This window comes from Monodon monoceros, unplaced genomic scaffold (assembly GCF_005190385.1).
Source record: "Monodon monoceros isolate NGI ecotype Baffin Bay Population unplaced genomic scaffold, NGI_Narwhal_1 Super_Scaffold_18, whole genome shotgun sequence".
NCBI lineage: Eukaryota > Metazoa > Chordata > Mammalia > Artiodactyla > Monodontidae > Monodon > Monodon monoceros.
The window spans coordinates 152126969-152144689 of record NW_021703774.1 but is presented as its reverse complement, the minus strand read 5'-3'; the positions used below and the strand labels follow the sequence as shown (position 1 = coordinate 152144689).

At 40.7% G+C, this 17721-nt stretch overlaps 1 protein-coding gene across 6 annotated transcripts in view; it reads left to right on the top strand.

The window, feature by feature from the left end:
- Window positions 1-17721, top strand: part of THRAP3 (thyroid hormone receptor associated protein 3) — a 74005-nt gene that overhangs the window by 28202 nt on the left and 28082 nt on the right. For 5 of the 6 annotated variants that reach the window (XM_029230911.1, XM_029230912.1, XM_029230910.1 and 2 more), the window contains one exon: window positions 689-797. The gene's annotated coding sequence lies outside the window, so the exon portion shown is untranslated. The remainder of the gene's footprint in view (window positions 1-688; window positions 798-17721) is intronic. The other variant, XM_029230915.1, reaches the window with a different exon arrangement.

The following is a 17721-nucleotide window of genomic DNA, read 5'->3' as shown; positions in this document are numbered from 1 at the left end:
ATTAATGTCAAGACTGCACTTTCAGATTATGTAATTCTTAGGTGCCTTCCTACTTTACAGTATTATGAATGAACGAAAAAACTTTAATCTAGGAGTGAGGACGTTAAGTACATACTGAGCTTGCTGATCTTGGAACTTTGTTTTCCTGTTTGTTTGGGATAATACTACATTGCTTTGCTATGTGGCCATGTTAGTAGTATTTGGATCTGGGAATATTTGAACAACTGGATCTGAAGGGTTTTTTTGTGCTTTGAGGGATGAGTGTGGGGAGTTAGTTTAACTTGAAATGTATTTGTTAAATTTAGTTCAGCATACTTGAAAGTTTTTTGTTTCAAGCATCTGATTCTTCTGAAGTTATTCTCCAGGTTGAATTATGGAGTTTGCAAATTAAACTTGTATAATGCAAACCATAGCACCTGAAATATTGCCAGTGAAAGTATCACGTTACAAGAGGAAGGTTTTAGCTTTCCATACTTTCCAACCTTACTATAGGAGGTTGGGTGGATGAAAATGAGTATGAGAGACCCTCAGGCCAGTATACTTTGGGAGAGAATCCTGTGTTCACTTGGAGTTAAGTTGAGGGCTAGAGGAGAGTTTCTGCTTATAGATTCCAAGCATCTGTATTTCAAGATGTGATCTGCAAGGTTTGGGTAGCTATTTTATCACTGCTTATTTCTTCTCATTCCAGAGTTGTATCCTGACTTTGTAAATTGGAGAAGCCAGCGCGGCACTGCCAGTATTCTTTGAGGTAGTGTCTGTTTGGGGTCTGGTGCAAGTCGAATCATTGTTCAAATAAGGTAAATGCATGGTGGTAAAAGGAACTAATAATAACTTCGTTGGCTTACAGAGCCAGTCTTACGTTGTTTATGCAGAAGATTCCTTAATAGAAGTTCTGGGTTCTTATTAAACAATATTTATCTTTCAGTTTAAAAAACTGAAATAGGCTGATAAAGTAGCCGCTCTCCTCTCTGATTCCATCCCAAGTTGTAGAATCAGCAGTTACTTTCTTATTTTAACTAACTTCTGAGTTTTTAAATAACATATGTTTATTCACTTGGACATACTGAAAAAGATCAGCCATAAACTTGACACATATACAGTCACTGTTAATAGTTCGGTGAACAGTCCCTTGTCATGCATATGTTACTCTGATATGTGTGTATATAATCAAAATTGGAGTTGTGTTTTTTGTCACTTGGTTCTTGTTAACAAGAAAAGTTTTCTCTGTTTGCATTTTTAAATGACTCATGGCATTTCATCATTGGATGTACCATATAATTTATCTAACTAGTTCCTTTTTGGTAAACATTTAGGCTTTTCTCTCATTTTTCCGTGTGTTAGGTAACTGTGTGATGGACATGAGTAAATTTATGCATACAGTTGATTTCCCCCCATAGTACAGTTTCTTCTCAAATTTTAAAAAACATTTTATATATTTATTTAAACCTTTTTTGTTTTACTTTTCATTAATACATGTACAAAAACCCTATACGTAGTCATGTCAGACCATCAGCTCCACAGGGCTTTTTATGAAAAACAGTCCCTCCCGCCCCTTTTTCAGTCCCTAGAAGCAGTCATTTCCAACTCTTTACTGTTTCTTTTGGTATTACCTCTAAAATAATAAGCTTATTTTGCTACTTATAGATTTTTCAGTTTTGGGTATTATCTGTTAACTTTCTACTTTGGATAGTGGTAGAATTCTCTGACCACCTCACATGTCCACATTTATTGTCACTCTGGTTGTAATTGAATTTTGGTTAGAGCAGTATTCACTGTTAACAATATTAAGGTTATGTATAGCTTGTTCACAGACAAATGTCGTATGGTATGGTTAATTTTTTTTTTCTGTACAAGTTTTTGTTTTCTCTGTTGTTAGTAATTATCTTTTTCTGGTCTGCTTTGTTTAGTTTCTATGTTCTTATCAGTAATTTCTTTCTAAACTCTACCCATAAGTGTAAATTCTTCCTCAATACTTTAAGCATTTTGGTTATATTATAAATTTTATCTTAGAGATTTTTTTAAAAAATATTTATTTATTTATTTGGTTGCACCTGGTCTTGTGGCATGTGGGCTCCTTAGTTGCGGCTTGAGGGCTCCTTTTAGTTGTGGCTCACCAGCTCCTTAGTTGTGGCATGCGAACACTTAGTTGCGGCATGCATGTGGGATCTAGTTACCCGACCAGGGATTGAACCCAGGCCCCTTGCATTGGGAGCGCAGGGTCCTAACCACTGCACCACCAGGGAAGTCCCCTTAGAGATATTTTCTAATCTGCTTCATTCTGAACATGTGCTCTAGGCAGCTGGGATGTTGTTATCACATCATCATCATCCTGATGATTTTTCCTACCTTTTTTTGGTTTTGTTAATGGTAAGAAGAAGGAATCTAACATTTTGTATTAAGTCATTAATCAGTTGTCCCAACTATTCACTAATACTCAGTGTTTTTATTATTGTTGCCTTATTTCATCTTTAAATACTTAGTGATAACAAGCGCTTCTTCTCTCTCCAGACTCAGCAAGCAAAATACAATTGATATTTCCATACTTCTTATTTTTCACCATGTGGAACTATGACAGTTCTTCAAGAGACTTAAGTATTGGAAGCTAGAAAACAAACACTAGAAGGACATGTACATAGGAAGCCAGTTGCATAATTTAAAAAATAAGTATACTGGATTTTCCCCTCTAAGATCCTTTGTCTTTTAAAGCTGCTTTTGATATTTTTGATTAATTCAGTCAGTAGACGCTTGAGTGCTTGTTACTGTGCCTGTTCTCTGTTGCTAGGGATAACTGGCACTGAGCAAGACAAACAGGACCCCCATTCTTTTTTTTTGCTGTACGTTGTTGTGGCCTCTCCCGTTGTGCAGCACAGGCTCTGGACGCGCAGGCCCAGTGGCCATGGCTCACAGGCCCAGCCGCTCCGTGGCGTATGGGATCCTCCCGGACCGGGGCACGAACCCGCGTACCCTGCATCGGCAGGCGGACTCTCAACCACTGCGCCACCAGGGAAGCCCCAGGACCCCCATTCTTGAGGAGCTTACATTCTAGTTTGGGAAGGCAAATACGATAGTTTCAGATTTCCTAAGTGTAGGAAAGAAATTTGACTACAAGATAACAGTGAGGTGTCGTTAGGTAGAATGCCAAGGAGTACCTTTTCGAGTTAGGTGACAAGCTGAGATCTGAAGGATGAGAAAGGAGCCAGCCATGCTTTAGACTGCAGAAGGGTGTTTGTTCATGTAGTGAGAACTGCAAGTATAAAGGTGCTGAGACTATAAATGCTTTTAAGTGTTCAAGGAACAGAAAGAAGGCCTTTGTGACTCCGGTAGAGTGATTGATTCGGGAGAGAGTGGTTTGAGATGATGTTGGAAAAGTAGGCAGGAGTCAGATCATTTAGAATGTTGAAATTATGGCAGGCTGGAGCTTTCATATATAAATCTGATGAATTCAGTTTTGTTCCTTTAAAAACAAACAAACAAATACAAGATGTTACAGAAAAGAATCAGACCTATTTGTCTATGTAGTTAATATTGCTGTTCCTTATGAGCCAGAGAGGGGAGTTGCACTGATCATATGTATCTGAACTGAGTTCTGGTTCAGTGTCTGGATCTATCTGCGCTTGGGGTAGTTGAGTGGTCTCTAAATTTAGATAGCTTTGAATAGTGCCTTAATGAATTCGTTTTAGATTTAGAAGCAAAAGGTTGGGTTCTTGATTTCTTTTGTAGACTCAGGTGACTGGTAAGGTCCAGAATGATAGCAGATCTTGAAATTATTTTTGGTTTCTTATGTAGAGTTGTGTGCGTATTTAAGACATCTCTTTTTTTTCCCCTTATCTGGTTAAGTGTAGATATAAATGGAAAGACATCAGGTGGTTATCTCAACAGGAAAGTCTTAGTGGATGAAGACTAGAAACTGCAAAAGTAAATGATGAACTTAAAAGTGACTAATATTGGATAAGGTTCAGAACTTGAGCATTTGAAAAGACATAATCATTGTTGTCCTTTAGGAAAGTGCTATCCAAGAGAAGTCCAGTGTGAGCCACATGTCATTTCAAATTTCCTAGCATCCACATTAAGAAAATAAATAAAAAGAAGCAGATGAAATTTATTTTAATGTAATTTAATATATCCAACACATTCTTATTTCAACGTGTAATTAATATTAAAAATCCTTAATGAAGTATTTTACATTCTGAGTTTTGTACTAAGTCTTTGAAATCCTGTATTTTATACCTACAGCTCATCCCAGTTCAGGCCAGCCACATTTCAGGTGCATGGTAGCTACATGTGTATGGGACACTGCAGCTCTTAGGGTTCATACTTCTGAAGGAATGGATAAATAGATATGATCTAGTTATTGAAAGTTATTGAAAACCCTGCCATGTTGTGAACATCATTCAAAGCAGTGATAGTTTAACAAATAAGGAGATAAATTTAAAAACATACATTTTTCCCTCTTCTAAACCTCTGTGTGATAGACTTGTTTGGGGAAGCTCATTTTATCCCCAAAAGGCTAACGTCTATAAAAGATGTCAAACAACTTATCTCCTAAGAGAGTTGTAAACAGACTTTATGTAGAACAAGCTTTATGTACAACTCCGTGTAAGCAGTGGCTTTCTGTGTATCGATGGTGGGATGAAGAGAGAAAACAGTCCTAGTCCTTGGAATCTGTAAAGAATGTCTGTAAACCAGTGGATCGGAATTCCTGTCCTGGTTTCCTGAATAATAATCTTGATAGATGGACTTTTTAAAAAGCTCTGTAGGTGATTGCAGTATATTCCACTGGTTCAGCCCAAGGTCTTAGTAATAATAACTTAATTAAAAAAACAGTTGTGTGATGATTGGCTGTTAAACTTAGTTTTTAAAAAGGTTTATCATAATGAGAGCTGGGAGGAGGCCATAGGTGATTAGTTAACATAGCCGGTAGTATCTTTATTAAGTCAGGAAAGCTGAGAGTTCCTCTAAAAAATGGGAAGGATATATTCCCCAATGGTAACACATTTAAAACAGTAACTAAAATTGCCGTCAGCCTACCCTAGGGATATAGGAGAGGAGCCTCTGGGGTGAATCGAAGATTATTTAAGTTGCTGTCTGTGCTGTTCATTCTATTTCTCTAATGATGAAAGGTTAATTGCATAGATGATCCTGAGCCTAATAGACACCCATTGAGCAAATTCTCAGGAGAAGATACCACAAGTTGCCTACATTGGGAATATTAGATGAGTAAGTTCTAAATGAAAGGCCCCTCAGTTTGCTGTTGATTTTTCCCTGCTACCATCCAGCAGCAAAGGGATTTATTCTACAAAGGTCAGGACCCTAGAATTTGACCTTTTTTTGCTTTTCTGCACCTCTTCAGTGCAACACATGCCAGTTCAGCTAATAAAGTTATAAAACACATTATTGTTCTGTGTAGGAAGATATCTGATTGCTTACTGACAGCAGGGAAATAGAATCAGTGGTGAAATCTGTTTGCTCTCGGAGAAGTTCCTAAATATCTCCCTCTCACCACTCTAGGGTTGTAGCTAAACATAGCTTAAGGTGTGAAGTCACATGTTGAATGGCAGGCAGTTTATGTACACTTTTTAATTCCTGTGGCGGTCTTATGAGGTGTAGGTCATGTTTGGAAGATTGAGAGAGTAAGTATCTTGTCCAGCTAATGGGTGGAGGAGCCAAGATTTGAACCCAATTATTTTTTTGGTGCCAAAGCCACTACTCACTGCAGAACCTAGCCCAGTATTATAAAGTGACTCTCTAAGGTTCTCTTCCTTTGGGACAGGGCATTTCAGAATGATAATTTGCTTCAGCATATTCCCTCACTTACACCCACTTTTATATGCCCATCTTGAAATAACATTATATTATGGAAAACACTAAATGAAACCTGGATTCTAGTCCTAGCTGTTTGCTTACCGTGTATTGGGATTATGGATTCTCTTTCCGCTGAGCAGGGATTTCCCAATTATCTATCTACTTTGGTCTTCTCATAATTGTGAGATGTGGGCACCATTACCCCTGTCTTTTTTTTTTTTTAATAAACTTTTTGTTTGAGAATAAGATTTACAGAAAATTGCAAGGATTGTACAGAATTCCTGTATTAGTTTGCTAGGGCTGCCATAACAAAGTATGACAAACTGGGTGGCTTAAGCAACAGCAGTATATCACCCCACAGATCTGAAGGCTAGAAGTACAAAAATCAAGAGGTTGGCAGGGGCTTCCCTGGTGGCACAGTGGTTAAGAATCTGCCTGCCAATGCAGGGGACACGGGTTCGAGCCCTGGTCTGGGAAGATCCCACATATCGCGGAGCAACTGAGTCCGTGCGCCACAACTGCTAAGCCTGTGCTCTAGAGCTTGCGAGCCACAACTACTGAGCCCATGTGCCACAAGTACTGAAGCCCATGTGCCTAGATCCCGTGCTCCGCAACAAGAGAAGCCACTGCAGTGAGAAGCCCGTGCACTGCAACTAAGAGTAGCCCCCACTCGCCACAACTAGAGGAAGCGCGCGCACAGCAACGAAGACCCAATGCAACCAAAAAAAAAAAATTTATATATATATTAAAAAAAGAGGTTGGCAGGATTGGTTCCTTCTGAGACCTGTGAGGGAAGGGTCTCTTCCAAGGTCTCGCTCGTCGGCTTGTATTAGATGGCTGTCTTCTATTTCTCTTCATGTCGTCTTCTCGCCACATATCTCTGTGTCCAGATTTCCCCTTTTATAAGGATACCAGTCATATCTGTAAAGACCCTGTCTCCAAATGAGGTCACTTTCTGAGGTGCTTGGTGTTAGGACTTCAGTATATACATTTTAGGGTTAGGGAGGCACAGTTTAACCTGTAACAGTCCCTATAGTCCCTATGCCCAATTTCTTCTATTATTAACATCTTACACTAGAATGGTACATTTGTCACAATTAATGAACCAGTATTGATACACTGTTACTAACTAAAGTGTAAGCCCTATTTTTTTTTTTTGTAAGCCCTATTTTTAACACATAAAACTTCAATTCAGGGAGGGGATATGACTTGGAAAAGATTTCAAAACTAGTGACCTCCTTTCTTACTTTAGTACAAGCAAAAGAAAACTTCCCAAGTCACATTATGAGCCTGAAAAGATATTTTCTACCTATAATTACAACAGGATTTTCTTGTTTTCTGCATCCAGCAGAGTACTTAGTATGGAGTAAGTATTCATTAAAATCTGATAGAATGAACAGAAACATGCTCTCGGTACTTGTTGGGCCATGATATTTTTTGGGAGAGTATACTCAACAATAATCTTACCAACGTAAAGTACAGAGATTGTGAAACCTGCTTTAATGAGAAAGCAAAACTATTTAAAAAATTGTGAAATGATTGTGTATTTACCTTTCCAGTAACCAGCGCTTGGTGCGAAGTCCTATTTATGTTCATGAAGCCCAGTCTACTAAGCTGAAACTTTATTTGTTTGTTTGTTTGGCTGCGCCAGGTCTTCGTTGCGGTACACGGGATCTTTTCGTTGTGGCATGCAGGATCTTTCTTTTTTTAGTTGTGGCATGTGAACTTTTAGTTGCGGCATGTGGGATCTAGTTCCCTGACTAGGGATTGAACCCAGGCCCGCTGCATTGGGAGTGTGGAGTCTTAGCCACTGGACAACCAGGGAAGTCCCCTGAAACTTTAGAAGTTAAGTTGTATGTTCGGTATTAACCACCTTTAACAAATGAATAAACTGAAATCTACAAAGACTGTTACTTCCTTAAAGTCCCCCAGAATGCCTTTCTTATTCCAAGTCACTTCCTTTTGCTGTTAGATAAACCGTATATTTAAAACACGGTGCAGGCAGATGAAGTTGAGTTTACCACCTTGTAGGACGTATACTTATAATAGAAGAAATAGGTGTGTAAAGTTGCTTGCATATATTTTCTTTTACTAGCTTTTTTCAGACTGGTGGCTTGAGACCTAAGTTTATTACTTGTGTGTATTTTTCAGAATTTTCCAGCATTGATTGATTAAATTATGTTGCTTTCTGTGACTATTACATAATATCCCAGCTATCTTAAGATTTTCATATGTTTTTATTTCTGATTGGGGGAGAAACAGCAGTTTGATGGAAAGAATGAATAAAGGGGTTTCCCAGCAAAGGTTTGTCATCATTTTGATCTTAAATTATTCAATCTTTCTCTGGTGTTTTTTACAAAAAACAAAACACAAAGAGAAACATTTATGAAACTCCTGTTCCTTTGTGGAAATCAGGCCTGAAATAATTAGTGGCACGCTGTATTCTGTGCCATATGGAAAATAGCTATCTCACTGAATTTTTCCTGCCTTTCCAAGTTACTGAGAAGTAGTGGTCCTGTTCCTTTAAAAAATGAAAGATGGAAGGGGTGGAGTTTGCCATGTCTTTGGGACAGAGAAACTAATTCAGTCTCTGAAGAGCCGGAAGGAAATGTGACCTCTTGCTGGCTGTGTGATGGAAAGAAGCTAGCGGCAGTGTCCCTCAGCCTGACGGAGTCTGTTGCAGAGCCCTGACTCACTCTGGAAACTCTTCTTTCCCAAGTGAGGTTGGTGCTGCCTGAATTTGGTGTAGGTGAACTGCCCCCATGCAAGTGATAGTTTAAGTACAGTCAGAAGGTAAGTAATCAAGTCCCTGGTCAGCTATTTTCAGGCAGATGCACTGGTTTTTATAAAGCGGTAGAATATGTTATGAATCTTAAATGATTTCTTCTACAGTAAATTTCAGAATTGATAGGATGGAAGTGGAGGGATGATTCGTTTTTAAAAGCAAAAAAATTTTTTTTTAAAATAAATTTATTTTTGGCTGTGTCAGGTCTCCGTTGCTGTGCACGGGCTTTCTTTAGTTGTGGCGAGCAGAGGCTACTCTTCATTGTGGTGCGCAGGCTTCTCATTGCTGTGGCTTCTCTTGTTGTGGAGCACGGGCTCTAGGCACGCGGGCTTCGGCAGTTGTGGCACGCAGGCTCAGTAGTTGCGGCTTGCGGGCTCTAGAGCGCAGGCTTAGTAGTTGTGGCGCACGGACTTAGTTGCTCCAGCATGTGGGATCTTCCCCAGACCAGGGCTCGAACCCGTGTCCCCTGCATTGGCAGGCAGATTGTTAACCACTGCGCCACCAGGGAAGCCCTAAAAGCAAAAAGTTTAACCCTCGGGCTTCCCTGGTGGTGCAGTGGTTGAGAGTCCACCTGCCGATGCAGGGGACACGGGTTCGTGCCCCAGTCCGGGAAGATCCCACATGCCGCGGAGCGGCTAGGCCCGTGAGCCATGGCCGCTGAGCCTGCGCGTTCGGAGCCGGTGCTCTGCAACGGGAGAGGCCCACGTACTGCAAAAAAAAAAAAAAAGTTTAACCCTCACCACTTAATTCCGTTTTTAGGACATGGCTGAAGTAAGGATGAGGAATCTCCTTCTGTTTGTGTAAACGCTTTTAAGTTTTTTTTGCCATTGGTAGAGCTGTTCCAAATCCTCATTTTATTGACGAAAAATAGGCGCAGAGAGGTTAAAAACACCTTCAAATAAGGGGTTTTGCGTTTATTAGGAGCATAAGTTTAGTTTTGGTAAATTTCTCTCATTTAAGGTGCCCATTATTTATTTACTTATTTTTAGCTTTTCATTGCTCACCAGTGGCAATGAAGAAGATCACTTCTGCCCTGATCAGAGGTCCTGATAGGAGAGGGAAGAAAGCAGTTTGCAACAGCCAAACAGGAGGCTAGAATGACATCTGTTATTTATTAGTTGATGACTGGTGCTTGGGCTCTAAAGGAGGGAAGTCAAGAAGACTCTCTCTGAGGTAGAATGGGCACCCTGCTGGTTAGACAGGAGCCCACAGTCCCCACGCCCACCCACAGAATACAGGTATCTGGTGGCTTTTGGAAGAGAACTCTGTCAGAACAGGTCTGTTTTGCATTTGGGAGCCCAAAGCATCCGACATAAGTAGCAATACTGTTAGAAAGGAATTACTTATTTTCCTCAAGTTTGAAGTGATGGTAAAGAGTCCTCATTTTTTTCCTGTTTTTGCTGTGCAGTTTATTACGAATTTTCTAAGAGACAAATAACACAGTGCTCCTGTTTGCTGTCCAGAGAAATCAGGGCTGGCAAAGGAAGGACAGAGATTGACTTTTGGAGGACTTGGAATTGAACCTTTGTGGATAAGAGCTGGCTTATCCATCTGGCCAGTACTTCCCACACTGGCAGTATTCTTGACCCAGGGGGAAAAAGCTCTTATTATTATAAATTATCCATGTGTATTTTTATGTGAGGCTTGCCATTCCTTAATTGATGTACTTTCAAACTATTGGATTGGCCAAAAAGTTCGTTCGGTTTTAAGTACACTCTTCATTTTCACCACCAACTTTATCGAACAGTTTATTCATTAACTGAACGAATTTTTTGGCCAACCCAATAAATGCTTCAGAGCTTACCCTCAGGGAAGCTTCTTAATACTCACTTAGAAAACACTTAGAAAAATTATCTGTGTCAATGGATAACTAACATGAGTTAGTTTTTTTTACGTAGTGAAAACAGTACACAGAGTTGGGCCTTTTGTTGCTGTAGTTACTTGACACAGGAACCGAAGGCCAGATACTGTTTCTCTGAGGGTGTGGGCTTTATTGGCTTCCCTTCACTCTCCAGTTTTTGAACACAGGGGTCCCTGTGCTGAATTGTTTCTGTGAAGTTTTTGGAGCTGGTTCCTCTGAATTCTTTCCAGCCTGACAACAACCAATAGGAAGAACAATTGAGAATTTGTTTTGTAAGCACATCCATTATTAGCATAAGTTAACTAAAATATATGCTGTCATTAATAAAAATGTTATTTTCAGGGAAGTTGATAGTAAGGCTAGGATAAAAGCACACTGGTAAACAAATGACAGTGTCAGATAATCCCCCAAATGCCAAGTAAACGGTTGAAGTGAGCTCTGAATTTTCACAGTGGCTTCCAGACTCCACAGAGGTAGAAGCTTTAGTTTTTTTTGCTTGCTAACCCCAGAATATAGTTTATGAATGTGTATTTTCTCCCCTCTCTTAATAATTTCTCAGTTGTTATGAAGTAGTCACACTTCTAAAAACAAGTTGCTGAAACAACCCACAGTGGGAATGGTATTTTGGACTACTCATGTCCTGTAATTAGGAGGTAGTTTAAGGTTGCACTTTGGAATTTACTTTAAATGTGTTTGAACTGAAATCAGTCATTGTTATTTGCTGATAAATGATTCTCCTTTTAGACTTATTTGCAGAGCACACATGGAGAAGCATGTAGAGGTGAGCCTTTTGGGTCCCCTCATTGCATGTCTGGATTTTTTTTTTTTTTTTTTTTTTTTTTCCACCGCTCAGCTTGCGGCATCTCAGTTCCCTGACCAGGGATTGAACCCAGTCCTCCGCAGTGAAAGTGCCAAATCCTCACTGCTAGACCACCAGGGAACTCCCGCACGTCTGGATTTTTTTTTTTTTTTTTTTGCGGTACGCGGGCCTCTCACTGCTGTGGCCTCTCCCGTTACGGAGCACAGGCTCCGGACGCGCAGGCCCAGTGGCCATGGCCCACGGGCCCAGCCGCTCCACGGCATGTGGGATCCTCCCAAACCAGGGCACGAACCCGTATCCCCTGCATCGGCAGGCGGACTCCCAACCACTGCGCCACCAGGGAAGCCCACGTCTGGATTTTTTAATGGAAGGATTCTCTAATTTTTTTTTTATGGAAAAGGTTGGGGAAATTGCTGCAGAGACTGGCTATATCCACCCAGACTTATTAGGATTTTGACCATGAATTGAGCCCACCTGCAAAGAGCTGATAATTTTTTAAGCTGGAAGACGGATGTACTTGGGTTCCTTACACTGTTCTTTTCTACTTTTGTCTATGTTTGAATCAATGCCTCCATAATAAAAACACTAAAAAAAAAAAAATAGAGCACAGCTGGCTATAAGGCTGGCCTTTCTTAACCTTCTTTAAAGTCATAAAAGAGGGGAAAAATTCCATTGTAATAAAGTTTTCCTGAAATGGACTTTGAATAAAGTACAGTTTTATTTATTTAGGGTCTTGTGGAAATTACTAGGCTAGATTTTTAAAATATCTTAGAAGAAAGTAGGTAGATGTTTGATTCCACATTAAAAGAATTAACACCATTAATGCTATGAATGTCAACAACTTTGTAAAAGACTGTTAGGGGGAAGTCACCTGTAAACTCACTAGCTAAAAATATTTATATGTAAAGTGAGAAGCATATGCTCTTATCCTGTCTGCCCCATTTCGTGTCTTTCCCTTCTCCTTCCTCTTCATGTCTTCCTTTCTGCTCCACAGAGGTAACCACTGTTCATAGTTTGCTGCATGTGCTCATGTAGATATGTCTTTTTTTTTTTTTTTTTTTTTTTGCGGTATGTGGACCTCTCACTGATGTGGCCTCTCCCATTGCGGAGCACAGGCTCCGGACGCGCAGGCTCAGTGGCCATGGCTCACGGGCCCAGCTGCTCCGCAGCATGTGGGATCTTCCCAGACCGGGGCACGAACCCGTGTCCCCTGCAACGGCAGGCAGACTCTCAACCACTGTGCCACCAGGGAAGCCCAGATATATTTTATATGTACATCTGTACCTACATATTACTCATTTTAAAAACAAGTTCTACCAAATTACATAGAATACAATGTTTAAAGTTTAAGAATTTTAGTGCTAAACTCCAGAATAGCTGTGGTTTTATAACATAGGCAAGGGCAAACCTTTTATTATATCCTTAAGTTGTTTAAGCAATAAAATTGCCATTCTCCCCAAAGGACCTTGCTCTCCTTTAAGGAGGGTGCTCAGTGCACATGTGGGTATTTGCCTCTGTGAATTTTAAGACCTCAGAAATTAGTGTTATATTTATGGATTTATTTCATAGTTTAAGAGAGCTGCTTAATAGAGCAACTATCAGGAAGGGGTCTCTGATTTGATTTCTTCAGGGATGTTGAGGGGCGGGGGTGAAGTCTTGGAAAAGTGTTTCCCTAGAGATACCTACAGCTGCTCTTGATTCTGTTTCCCTTTTCCTCCCTCTTTCGCTCAGGAGAGGATAATCTCCAGAGGAAAGCATAAAATAGTAAACATGTTTAATATTTCACCTGAGTTCTGCTTTCCTGCCCCTAACTATCCAGAGGCACACAGAGCACACAGTCAGGCCCCCTCCTTTGCCTACAGCCCTTTATGAATGGTGAATTTCTTTCTTGGCTGATTTTTGGATCTGTCTCTTTTTTTTTTTTTTTTTTTTGCGGTACGCGGGCCTCTCACTGCTGTGGCCTCTCCCATTGTGGAGCACAGGCTCCGGACATGCAGGCCCAGCGGCCATGGCTCACAGGCCCAGCCGCTCTGCGGCATGTGGGATCTTCCCGGACCGGGGCACGAACCCGTGTCCCCTGCATCGGCAGGCGGACTCTCAACCACTGCGCCACCAGGGAAGCCCTGTCTCTTCTTTATTTCAGTCATTTTGTTCACCAAGAATTTTCTGCTTCTTGCCTTTAGTGACTGTTGAGAGCAGGGCTGTCTTGACTGGACTTGCTGGCGGTGGAGTTTCACTCTAACCTGGCACTGCTAAATGAAGTGTGTCTCCCTAACATTGAGATCAGTTTGGCCTTCTCTGCCTTTGAGGAAAATGTACAAGGAATACGAATGAGCTCAACTTTTAGTTTAGCTGTAGTGATTAGGACTGTGATACGTACTTAATTTTATTCTTGGATTGTATTGTTAATATTTGGTGAACTGATCTTGTATTATTTCTGCTTGTGTGATGAAGAGAAAGTGTGAAAGAGCCTGTTCATTAGCACATACCAAGTGTCCACTCTGTGGCTAAGCACTGTGCATAAAATGGAGAACAAGTCAGACGTGATCTCTTACCAGGCAATTTTGTCGCTTCCTGGGTTTGGTATCCTGAATTGTTAAATTTATTTGGTTAGCACTCTTGTGTTACCCAACAGTTACCAAATATAGTGCCATCTGATCTGGAAAAGTATGCTGTCCTCTTGGCAGAGCAGAGACAACAGTCTTGGGGCCTGGGCAAGGGACAGGGAGTGCAGGCCTACATGGGGTCAGTCCTCAGAGACTCTTCCTCTTCTATTAAGGTTATGTTAGAGATCCATAAACAGGGAAAAGACTAATTTTAAGATCTATTTTAAAAACAGGTGTTAAATGGTAACTGTTGAAAATCAAATAATGTAATACAGTAGAATAAAGGACCAAAGCTACTTGATCATCTCAATAAATACAGTAAAAAAAAAAATCCAACATATTTTCATAATAAAAATATTAAACCAACTAGGAATAGAAGGGAACTTCCTCAGTCTGACATTAGACATCTGTGAAAAACCTACAGGTATCATTGTACTTAAAGGTGGAAGGAAGACTGAATGTTTTCACCCTAAGTTCAGGGACAAGAGAAGAATGTCCACTTCTGTCATTTCTATTCAGCATTGTACCAGATGTTCTAGCCAGGGCAGTTAGGCAAGAAAATGAAATAAAAGCCATCTAACTTGGCAAGGAAGAAGTAAAACTATCTTTTTGGCAGGTGATATGATCTTATGTAGAAAATCTTAAGGAATCCACTGAAAACTATTAGAACTATTAAATGAATTCAGTAATGTTACAGGATACAAGATGAATATACAAGAATGAATTGTATTTCTCTGGGACTTCCTCGTGGTGCAGTGGTTAAGAATCTGCCTGCCAATGCAGGGGACACGGGCTCAATCCCTGGTCCGGGAAGATTCCCACATGCTGTGGAGCAACTGAGCCTGTGTGCCACAACTACTGAACCCGAGTGCTACACCTACTGAAGCCTGCGTGCCTAGGGCCCATGGTCCGCAACAAGAGAAGCTCCTGCTTGCCGCAACTAGAGAAAGCCTGCGTGCAGCAACAGAGACCCGACGCAGCCAAAAATAAATAAAATTATTTAAAAAAAAGAATGAACTGTATTTCTATACACCAGCAGTGAGCAGTCAAAATGACATAGAAAAACAGTTCATTTCCAGTAGCATCAAAAAGAGCAAAATACTTAGGAATGAATTTAACAAAATGAGCACAAAATTTGTACTCTGAAAACTATAAAACACTGTGGAAAGACGTCCCACGTTCATGGGCTGGAAGACTTAATGTTGTTAAGATGGCAGTTCTCTCCAAATTGATCTATAGATTCAACACAATTTTTGTCAAAATCCCAGCTGGCTTTTTTGCAGAAATTGATGTGCTGAATCTAAAATTCATATGAGGGACTTCCCTGGTGGCGCAGTGGTTAATAAGAGTCCTCCTGCCAATGCAGGGGACATGGGTTCGAGCCCTGGTCCAGGAGGATCCCACATGCCGCAAAGCAACTAAGCCTGTGTGCCACAACTACTGAGCCCTTGTGCCACAGCTACTGAAGCCCGTGCGCCTAGAGCCCATGCTGCGCAACAGGAGAAGCCACCGCAATGAGAAGCCCGCGCACCGCAACAAAGAGTAGCCCCTGCTCACCGCAACTAGAGAAAGCCCGCGTGCAGCAACGAAGACCCAGTGCAACTATAAATAAATAAATTTAAAAAATAAAATTCATATGAAAATGTAGGGGACTCAGAATAGCCAAAATTGTCTTTGAGCAGGAGGAAGTTGAAAAACCTACACTTTCTGATTTCAGAATGTACTACAAGGCTACAGTAATCAAACTGTGGTTTTGGCATAAGCATAGACATACAGATCAATGGAATAAAATTGAGAATACAGAAATAAACCCTCACATTTATGGTCAGTTGATTTTTTTTTTTTTTTTTGACCAAGATGCCAAGACATTTCAGTAGGATAAGACTAGTCTTTTCAACAGATGGTACTAGGACATCTGGATATCCACATGCAAAAGAATGGAGTTGGACCCTTACCTCGCACTATAACATAAAATTTAAATCAAAATGGATCATGGACCTAAATGCAAGAACTAAAACTATAAAATTCTTAGAAGAAAACCTAGGAATAAATCTTTGTGACCGTGGGCAAACCCTTCTTAGATATGACAGCAAAAGCACAAGGAACAAAAGAATAAGATAAATCAGACTTTATAAAAAAAACTAACAAAATCCCTTTTCTTTAAAGGTCAGAGTCAAGAAAATGGAAGAACAACCTACAAATTGGGAGAAACTTCTTGCAAAGTATATGTCTAATAAGGGATCTATATCCATAATTTAGAAAGCCTTACGACTCAATAATAAAAAGACAAATAATTCAACTTAAAAATGGACAAAGGATCTGAATTGATATTTCTCTAAGATACACAAATAGCCAATAAACATATGAAAAGATTGTCAACACGGTTAGTCATTAGGGAATGACAAATCAAAACCATAATGAGGGACTTCCTTGGTGGTCCAGTGGTTAAGACCCTGCGCTCCCAGTGCAGGGGGCCCAGGTTCCATCCCTGGTCAGGGAGCTAGATCCTGCATGCTGCAACTAACAGCCCTTGTGCCGCAACTAAGACCTGGCGCAGCCAAATAAATAAATATTAAACAAAAAACCACAGGGCTTCCCTGGTGGCGCAGTGGTTGAGAGTCCGCCTGCCGATGCAGGGGACACGTTCGTGTCCCGGTCCGGGAAGATCCCACATGCCGCGGAGCGGCTAGGCCTGTGAGCCATGGCTGCTGAGCCTGCGCGTCCGGAGTCTGTGCTCCGCAACGGGAGAGGCCACAACAGTGAGAGGCCCGCGTACCACAAAAAAAACAAAAACAAAAAACAAAACACCATAATGAGATACCACTTCACACCCACTAGGATGGCTATAATAAAAAAGACAATAATAAAGTGTTGGAGATGTAGAGAAATTGGAACCCTCATACACTGCTGGTGGGAAAGTAAAATGGTGTAGCTGCTTTGGAATATAGTCTGGCAGTACCCTACAAAGTTAAGCATAGAATTACCATGTGACTGAGCAATACCACTCCTAGGTATGTACCCAAGAGAAATAAGAATAAATAAAGTAAATAAATATTATTTTAAAAAGAAGAAGGTGATCTACTGTTATTATTTAAAAGAAAACAAAAGAACTTCCCAGCCAAGCAGTAACAGTTTTCAAAGAAACATTCAGCCTTGCGTTGTCCTGGTGGAAGATTATGTGTTTTCTTTTGACTAATTCTGGATGTTTTTTGTTGAGTGCTGCTTTCAGTTGGTCTAATTGGGAGCAGTACTTGTTGGAATTAATCATTTAATTTTCTGGGACTTCCCTGGCGGTCCAGTGGTTAAGACTCCACCCTTCCAATGCAAGGGGCACGGGTTCAGTTCCTGGTCGGGGAACTAAGATCCCACGTGCCATGAGGTGCAGCCAAAAAAAGTATTTATTTTATTTTTAAATTTTTGGCTGCATCGGGTCTTTTGTTGCGGTGCACGGGCTTCTCTCTGGTTCTGGTGCGGGCTCAAGTAGTTGTGGCACGTGGGCTCAGTTGCCCCACGGCATGTGGGATCTTAGATCACTGACCAGGGATCGAACCCCTATACCCTGCATTGGAAGGCAGATTCTTTACCACTGGACCACCAGGGAAGTCCTCAAAAAAGTATTTAAAAAAAAATCGTTTGGTGTTCCAGAAGGAGCTCATAATAGAGGATTCCCTTCCAATCCCACCATATACACAACATCACCTTCTTTGGATGAAGACTGGCCTTTGGTGTGGTTGGTGGTAGTTCATTTCGCTTGCCCCACAATCTCTTCCATCCCACATTATTGTACAGTATCCACTTTTCATCGCCCGTCATAATTTGTTTTAAAAATGGAATGTTTTTGTTATGT